This window comes from Macaca thibetana, chromosome 16 (assembly GCF_024542745.1).
Source record: "Macaca thibetana thibetana isolate TM-01 chromosome 16, ASM2454274v1, whole genome shotgun sequence".
In the NCBI taxonomy this organism is placed as follows: Eukaryota; Metazoa; Chordata; class Mammalia; order Primates; family Cercopithecidae; genus Macaca; species Macaca thibetana.
Genome location: NC_065593.1, coordinates 95,035 through 103,058, shown reverse-complemented (window position 1 = coordinate 103,058; position 8,024 = coordinate 95,035). Strand labels below are relative to the sequence as shown.

General features: G+C 41.2%; 1 pseudogene; it reads right to left on the bottom strand.

Annotated features, from left to right (window-relative positions):
- Positions 1 to 488: 488 nt before the first annotated feature.
- Positions 489 to 3,866, bottom strand: LOC126939479 (BCL2/adenovirus E1B 19 kDa protein-interacting protein 3-like; annotated as a pseudogene).
- Between the last annotated feature and the right edge of the window lie 4,158 nt (positions 3,867 to 8,024).

Genomic DNA, 8,024 nt, shown 5'->3' with positions numbered 1-8,024 from the left:
ACTGCACCCATGTAAATTAAATAGTATTTCATACAATAGTGTGAATATAAGGTCACAATATTTATTTTGGACAAACCCCTGATATTAAAATTATAGTAATTTTAATATCATTATTGCTTATTGTTTTGAAATATAAAGCATTTTAACTTAAGGTTACAGATAATTTTAGAAAATACAGCATAGATTAAGACTAGTCTGTTAAATATTTATAGTTATTTATATCTATTGTCTAAAGAAAATTCACTACCTCATTGTTACAGTAGATATTAGTCTGACATACTGCTTAATTGATCCCATAGGTATAATTATATGTCAGCAAGATTTTGGAGTCTATTCTTCTATTTTACTAAAGTAGGAATGCAGCTATTACAGAACAAATAGACACAGGTGATGCAGCCACCCACGGATCATAACAGCTCCGTCAGCTGGCATTGTTGCAAGCTCAGATCTACTCATCTAGATGAACAAAGTTGGCTTCCAGTTCTTCATCAGAAAGTGCTGGTGGGGGTTGTCAGATGTGTTTCAATGTAGATGCCCAATCCAATGGCCAGCAGATGAGAGATCAGCATAGATGGAAGAAAAACTTTAAGACATTCTGCTGAGAATAATTTCCCTTTGTTCATAACACTAGTTTCTCATGCTGAGAGCAGCTGTGCACTTGGAGTGTTTAAAGGGGAACTGCTTCAGGGAATATTTTCTGGCCAACGTGACTAATCTCATATCTAACCTAAGTTTTTCTTTAAGATGCTTTCAACTTCTTTCTTTTCTCAATACAATCTTCCTCAGACTGAGAGCTGTTTTTCTCTCCAATCCTTTGGGTATCTGTTTCAGAAGACCTCTTAGTGTCTCTTGGTGCCTTTGAGAGGTGGGCTGTCACAGTGACAACCCTTGGAGCTGCTCTATCCAGACTCATGCTGGGAATCCAGCAGTTTTTTCCTTTGTCAGCCATATAAACAGAAACCGAGGCTGAAACTCTCCTGTTTCCATTATTGAGAAAATACAATTCTGCCCAGGAGCCCTTCAGCCTCTTCTCCTGCAGCTCAGGGACCCCACTCTATGATGTAGCACTGGGGTGCAGCTGTGACAGTTGGGGTTCACATGGGATATGGGCTGCCTGCTGTGGGCTGTGGACTGTGCCTCAGTGGCAGATAATAGAGGTCAAGAGAGGACACAGGCTGCCAGGAGCGGGCAAGCAGGAGTACTGCAGGCCAGCGCTCACGGAGTAGGGACCCATTGCTTTGATGTATAAATAGCCAAGAAGATAGCAAACTGTTCAATAGTACCTGTAGCAGAGTGGGAGGCTACCTTCTGCAGGCATCAGGCTCCAAGTTGCAAAACTACTTCCTGTCATAATGATGAAGTTTATTATTTTTTGAATATGGCCAACTAGCATACACAGATACCCACCCCCCATTACCAGGTAAATTTAGGGTGAACTATGTATGACAAATGGTGCTGTCAGGTCCTCCACTTGTGGACTAATGATGGTGACCTTGTTTCTATTTTTGCACTCTCCTAAGCAGATTGCCTGTCAATGAGCCAGTCACATTCCGGTTTAACTGTGTGATACAATAGCTTTTTTTCTGTTCTATTATTGTGGAGCTTTTCTGGGGTTTCCCCAATTTTGCTTTTAATTATATTCTCCAAACACCGTCTAGAATTGCCAGACATGATATAAACATATAAAGTTCCCACCACACTTCTCACTGGAGGGGCCTTTCCCTGTCAGGCTTCCAGCCAATCCACAACTGTGCTACAAAGTGCATGCTGCCCCCACGGTACGCAGGCAGAATGGTGTCTCTGCCTATTTGGGATCTATAGTCCTCTAAAGTCACTTCTAGAGAGTTTTTAGACCATATTTCTACAAACTCCACAGGGCAGTGATCAACCATTCCACCTCTTTCAGTGACCCCAGTATCATCAGACCTGAAACTGATCCAGAGGCCACAGGGCCCAGAAACAGTCAGGATAACCCATGTGCATTGATATGAGAAGAATCTCAACTTTCTCCTTTCTCTTCTTGTCCAAATGCCCACACATGTGCAAATAACACCTGCTGCTTTTCTACCCAAGACCTAAAACTATGCTCTGAATTCTGATTCCAGATCTTGAGATTTGAGAAAAGAGAAAAACTTTTATTTGAGGAATTCAAATTTTAGGCCCAGAGAGATGCTAAGATGAGGCCACAATCATGTCGTACTGCCTTGAGCTATGCATTCATCTCTTGAAACTGGTTGCTATTGCCACACCTAGCTGTACATTAACCTAATAATCCCACACTGGACACTACACCCCACACCCTATAGCTAACAATATATAGCCAATCAGTAATGTTATTTCTGTAAATCAGTAAGAATTCCTCACAAACAACTCTGTATCAGCCCACTACTTGTCCTTTACTTTTGCCTTTACAAATCCACTTGTAACTGCTGCTAATTGAAGTGTGTATTGAGGGCAGCTTGAATCTATGCTCCCAGGTTGCAATCCTCAAGCTTGACCCAAAACTCTACTTCTATGAATGTTGCCTCAGTTTTTTCCTCTTTTCTTTCTTCCTTTCTTCCTTTCCTCCTTTCCTCCTTTTCTTTCCTCCTTTCTTCCTTTCCTCCTTTCTTCCTTCCTTCCTTCCTTTCTCTCTCTCTCTCTCTCTCCCCTTTTTTTTCTTTTTGAGGTGGAGTTTTGCTCTGGTGCCCAGGCTGGAGTGCAGTGGCACGATCTTGGCTCACTGCAACCTCTGCCTCCCAGGTTCAAGTGATTCTCTTGCCTCAGCCTCCTGAGTAGCTGGGACTACAGGCGTGTGCCACCATGCCTGGTTAATATTTTGTATTTTTAGTAGAGATGGGGTTTCACCGTGTTAGTCAGGATGGTCTCGATCTCCTGACCTCATGATCTGCCTGCCTCTGCCTCCTAAAGTGCTAGGATTATAGGTGTGAGCCACCGCACCTGGCTGCTTTTTTCCTTTTCCGTCAACATACTATTTAGAGGGTGCAGTCTCTTTGAGTGGATCTTTCCTTTGGTTTTACTCTGCTTGCTGTAACACCCAAGAATGCAGAGACAGGTGGATCCCACCTAGAACCTGCACGTAAGAACTGGCCACCATCTGGGATTTACAAAACAGGGCTAGACTAAAGATTGAGAATGTACAGAAAACCCACAGGAGACATTTTCTTCATAGTGAGGTCAACATTGACATCTTAAAGTCCCCCTTTCAGAATGTGTCCCTTTGAGCTTTCCAGATCTTGTCCAGTGACTTGCTGCAGATAAGCGAGGGGCTTCTGATGTATATAAAATCTGATGGCAGAATCTGTCAGTATAAACAAGCATCGTTAAACCAAAATTAAAATTCTGAGGCCTTCCCAACCATCTGAATGGACCCTTCCTCTTGGCCAGGGCATTCCAAAGTGAACGTGAAAGATTAGCTCAGGCTATGACAGGAATTGGGGGTTAGACATGCTTCGTTATGACCTCTTCCCTTTGGAATTTGGGAAAAGCCAACCAAAGTTAACATCAACACAGACCTTTAGTCTGATAAGAAACATTTATACTCTATTAGTTTTGAAGCCTGTGACCTGGAGGCTTCATCTGCATTATAAATCTGTGGTCTGCACAACCCCTTATCATGACCCAGACATTCCTTTATATTGATAATAACTCTTTCAACCAATTACCAATCAGAAAACTGTTAAATCTACCTGTAACATGAAAGCTCCAGTTTTGAGTTCTCCTGTGCTTATGGGCTGGCCCAATGTATATCTTATATGTATTTGATTAATGTCTCATGTCTCTCTAAAATATGCAAAACCAAGCTTCACCAAGACAACCTTGGGCACATGTTCTCCAGGTCTCCTAAGGGCTGTGTCGTGGGCCATGGTCACTCTAATTTTGCTCAGAGTAAATCTATTCAAATGTTTTACAGAGTTTGACTCTTTTTTTTCATCACATCTTAGCAGTGAGAGGTCAATGCCATATAATAATTAGAGCTATGACCACAACTACATCTACCTGTAAAATGTGATACTAGAGTACAGTATTCTTGCCCTTCCTCTTTCCTAAGAACTAGCTAATTAGGATGGGTGATACCACATCTGGATCCAAGTTCTGGAGCTCCACCAGGACAATTCGATTTTCTATTTAGAGTCAGGTTAAGTCTCTCTTGCCTGGATCACCATGTGGCTGTAATCTCAGGGTCACTGGGAACCGTCTCACAATGACCTGTGTGTCTGTGGGACATTTGAGGATGTCCTGTGCAGACTTGGACCAGGCTGACAAGAGTGTCTAATTCTGGTTCCATCTCAGAGTAAGATAAATGAGGCACCCAGTGTTTGTTTCTCTCCTCATGGAAGGAAGCTCCTTGGTTGGTATCCGGAGGAGAGTTTCTCCAGTTTCTTGGTATTTGGGTGAAAAACAAGGAGGAGGTCTGGACACTCAAACTGATAAACCAATTGCCTCCACCTCATATGCCATGAGAAAAATAGGTGAAGCAGTTATGGTCCCTACCATCTAGGAACTTTCAGTCTGGAGCAACCAGATAAATGGTAGAATTCAGCACCATGTGGTCAGTACAATGAAGGGAGGTGTGCAGGGGACTTGGGCTTCATTGGCACCACATCCCTTATGCTGTTGTGACTTCTGATGTCACCACCTGAAGGGCTATTCATACACAGAAGAGTTGTGATGGTTGTTGTTGCTATTTCTAGTGTTTTTACCTTGCTAAGAACACATATTTAGCTTTTAATAAAATTGTCCTAGAGAACCCTAAGGGCTTTGGTTAAATTTCTTGGTATTATATGTTATAAAATAGACAAAGAGGTAGCTAAAATAGATTAAAATTACACAAACTCTTAGGCTTAGGAAAGAGAACTGGAAATACCCCAGGAGCTTTGAGAACATAATTCTACATAGGACCCTCTCCTTGCCCCAGCCCTGTCCAGATTCACCCTCTTCTGGGCCTCATCTAGTTCTGGAATCTCTCCTCACAAAACAGAGGAGATCAGAGTTTTGGGTGGTGGCTCCTGCTGCCTCTCCAGAACTTGTGCTCAAAGTTTCCTGAAACTCAAAAGTAGATAAATGGAATCAATTTACTGTATATTTTGGAGCCTTAATTTCTTTCTTTTTCATTGAAGCCAGGGCTTGTAGAGACATCCTACCCAGCAACCTATGTTCTATTTCTGCAGATCCAGTAATTGCTCCACAAGTCACAAGAAAGTAAACACAAACATAACAATGAGAAATCTCTCTGAACTACACTTTACCCTTCCTTTCTATATTCCTATGGTCTATATTTATCTTTCATTCTATATATTTTCTTTTCAAAATCAATGATGAGGAAACAGAAGAAGAAATAAAAATGCTGGGTCCTTCATCTAAATCCTAGAAATTATTGAACACTTAATACCCAACTCCCAGGCTGTTATGAGGATTAAGTCACATAATGTGGATTCCCAGAACAGTGCTCCTTAACATACTTCTGGGCACATATCATCTGCTTAATAAGCATTGCATTAGTGAATCTGTACGTGTTATTTTCCAAATGCAGACTTGCTCAGACATTGCTGTTTTTGCCTCCGTCTGTGAACCTCAAAATGCCATCAAAGAATGTGATCTTTCACGATGGAGATTTGTTGTCTTCATTTGGATCATATGTACTTGTGACAACAGTGCTGGGTGTAAGGGTCTCTGTGCTGTGCCTACTTTCTTCAGCTGAGTGCTGCTAATAGGTCCAGGGGGAACAACATCAGCATTGACAGGGGACCATTCATAGACCCTTTCAAAACCTGCAGAATCACATTACGTATGGTGGGGCTAAGATTACCAAATGATTTATATGCACAGTGAAGCTGGAAAGACAATGCTTGGCAAAGTGGTTCTCAGCCCGAGCTTCTAATTAGGATCACACGGCCAGTTTGAAGAAACCTCTTGCCTTGTGCCCTCCCTCAGAGTCTGTCTTTTGGTCTGGGTGGAAGCATCCATGTTGTTTTAATTAAATGTCTCATGTAACTCTGAGGTGAGGCCAGGGTCAAGCACAAGGGGTTCAAGATACATCATGAGAGTTGAGTTCAACCTTTGCTCCAGAAAGTGGTCACAGGGCCTGCTCTCCTTGGGTTTGGTAGGGTCAAGTCAGTGCAGCACATATTCCCATTGCTGCAGCAGAAATTTCTGGCTCTGTGCTAGGTGAAGGCACCTGAGGGCAAGAAAAGAGAAACTGACATTTTGATCTTTGAGGAGGACCTCATTGTTCTCAAATCTCTTGTGTTATAAAAGACAGAAGGGGTGGGCTTTTTCTGAACATCTAGGTCCTTCTGCCTGTTGTGGTGACAGCAGGTGAGTGGATTGTGCTGATACTTTTAAAGTCATAGTCTCAAGATTCCGGTGTGAATTTTCCAGAGAAACCTGTGAGGGAATCCCAGAGGAAGAAGAAGAGGAAGAAATGGCTTGTTCTCTGGTGAATGTGTCTTAGATTGAGCTGTGTCCACTCTGCTTCCTGGAATTCCATGTGTTTAGAACTAGCAAACCTTTACTCCTCTATTTGTGCTGTTCCTCCTTAATGAATTTGTTTCAACTATTTTTTTTCTCTTTTCTTCTAATAGTCAGGGGCTTCTGGAAGTTTTCTTTGCTATGTACCAGAGCCTTCTCCACATTCTCTTTATCTCGCCTTCTTACAAGCCATGCAGAATTCTCACCATGAATTTATGACCTGTAATATTTAAAATGTTCCCTTTATGGCTGTTGAACATGAGAAGGTGTGGATAATCAAGATTCCTATTGGGGAAGTGCTGGAGCCCTTGTATATTAGTGAAGAAGGAGAACATGTACTGTTTAGGTTCCATCTGTGTATCTCATCAGCTCTGTGCAGAAGAGGATTAAGAAAATACACATTTGAACAGAATGGCATTTATTGCCCAGATTAATTCAGAAAGTTCTCAGAAAAATAAGTTGGAGATACTTGCTCTCTAGGATGCTAAGTAAAGACTACTTAAATACACTATTAGAGATTACAGAACATGGGAGCTATCTGTAGCTTGGATTTTCATACAATTGATGTCTTTTGATGATTAGATTGAGATTATAGCTTACCTTTTTGAGGGGCCAGTATCACAGCAGTGGTGATGTGTCCTTTGCCTCAGCACACAATAAAAACTTGTCCTGTTTTAGTTGGTGTTAATTTCATTCACTTGGATGAAGAGCTCTCTGACAGATTTTTCTGCTATAGAATTAATTATCTTTCCCTTTATTATTTAGTACCTTGGGGGCACTTACCAGCTGATGTGCCTAAACCATCACATTTAATTTGGAAGCTCCTGTGTCTTCTTTGATTCTCTTTACAAGTATCTTTCCTTGGAAAATGAAGGATCTCATTGTTTACCTGTCAGAAAAACTGGGATAAGCCCAGGCTCTGCCACTGACTGGGTGTTTAACACAACATTCTTCTTAGGCCAGAAACATTAGCATCACTGGTGAGCTTGTTAGAAATTCAGAAACTCAGGCTTGGTCCCAGATCTCCTGAAACAAAATCTGCATAATCATATCTTCAGTTTATTGTTGTGCATATTAAAATTTGAGCAGTACCCTCTATTTTGCCATGACTTTTTCATCTGAAAAATACATACAACTTATTCTGTATGATGTAAATATAGCCCTCAAAAATGTATGTGTTCATGCTCTTAATGTTATATTTTATTATACAGAAAAGCATATGCTGATACACTGGTGTTAGAGATCTTATTCCATCCTCTTTCCTCCAGGAGAGAATATTTCTGTGTTGAAAAGTATTTTATTAGGTGACTCTAGGCAATCATACAAGTCATAATTGGTCCTCTTCACTCTTTTCATCTTGAGTCAAATTAAGAATTATGCCTATGGCCACTTCATAAACATGTGTTTGTGTACATTTTTTTTGTGTTTTTTTTTTTTTTCAGAGACTGTTGACATTCAGAGATGTGCTCATAGAATTCTCTGTGGAGGAGTGGCAATGTCTGGACACTGCTCAGCAGAATTTGTATAGGAATGTGATGTTAGAGAACTACAGA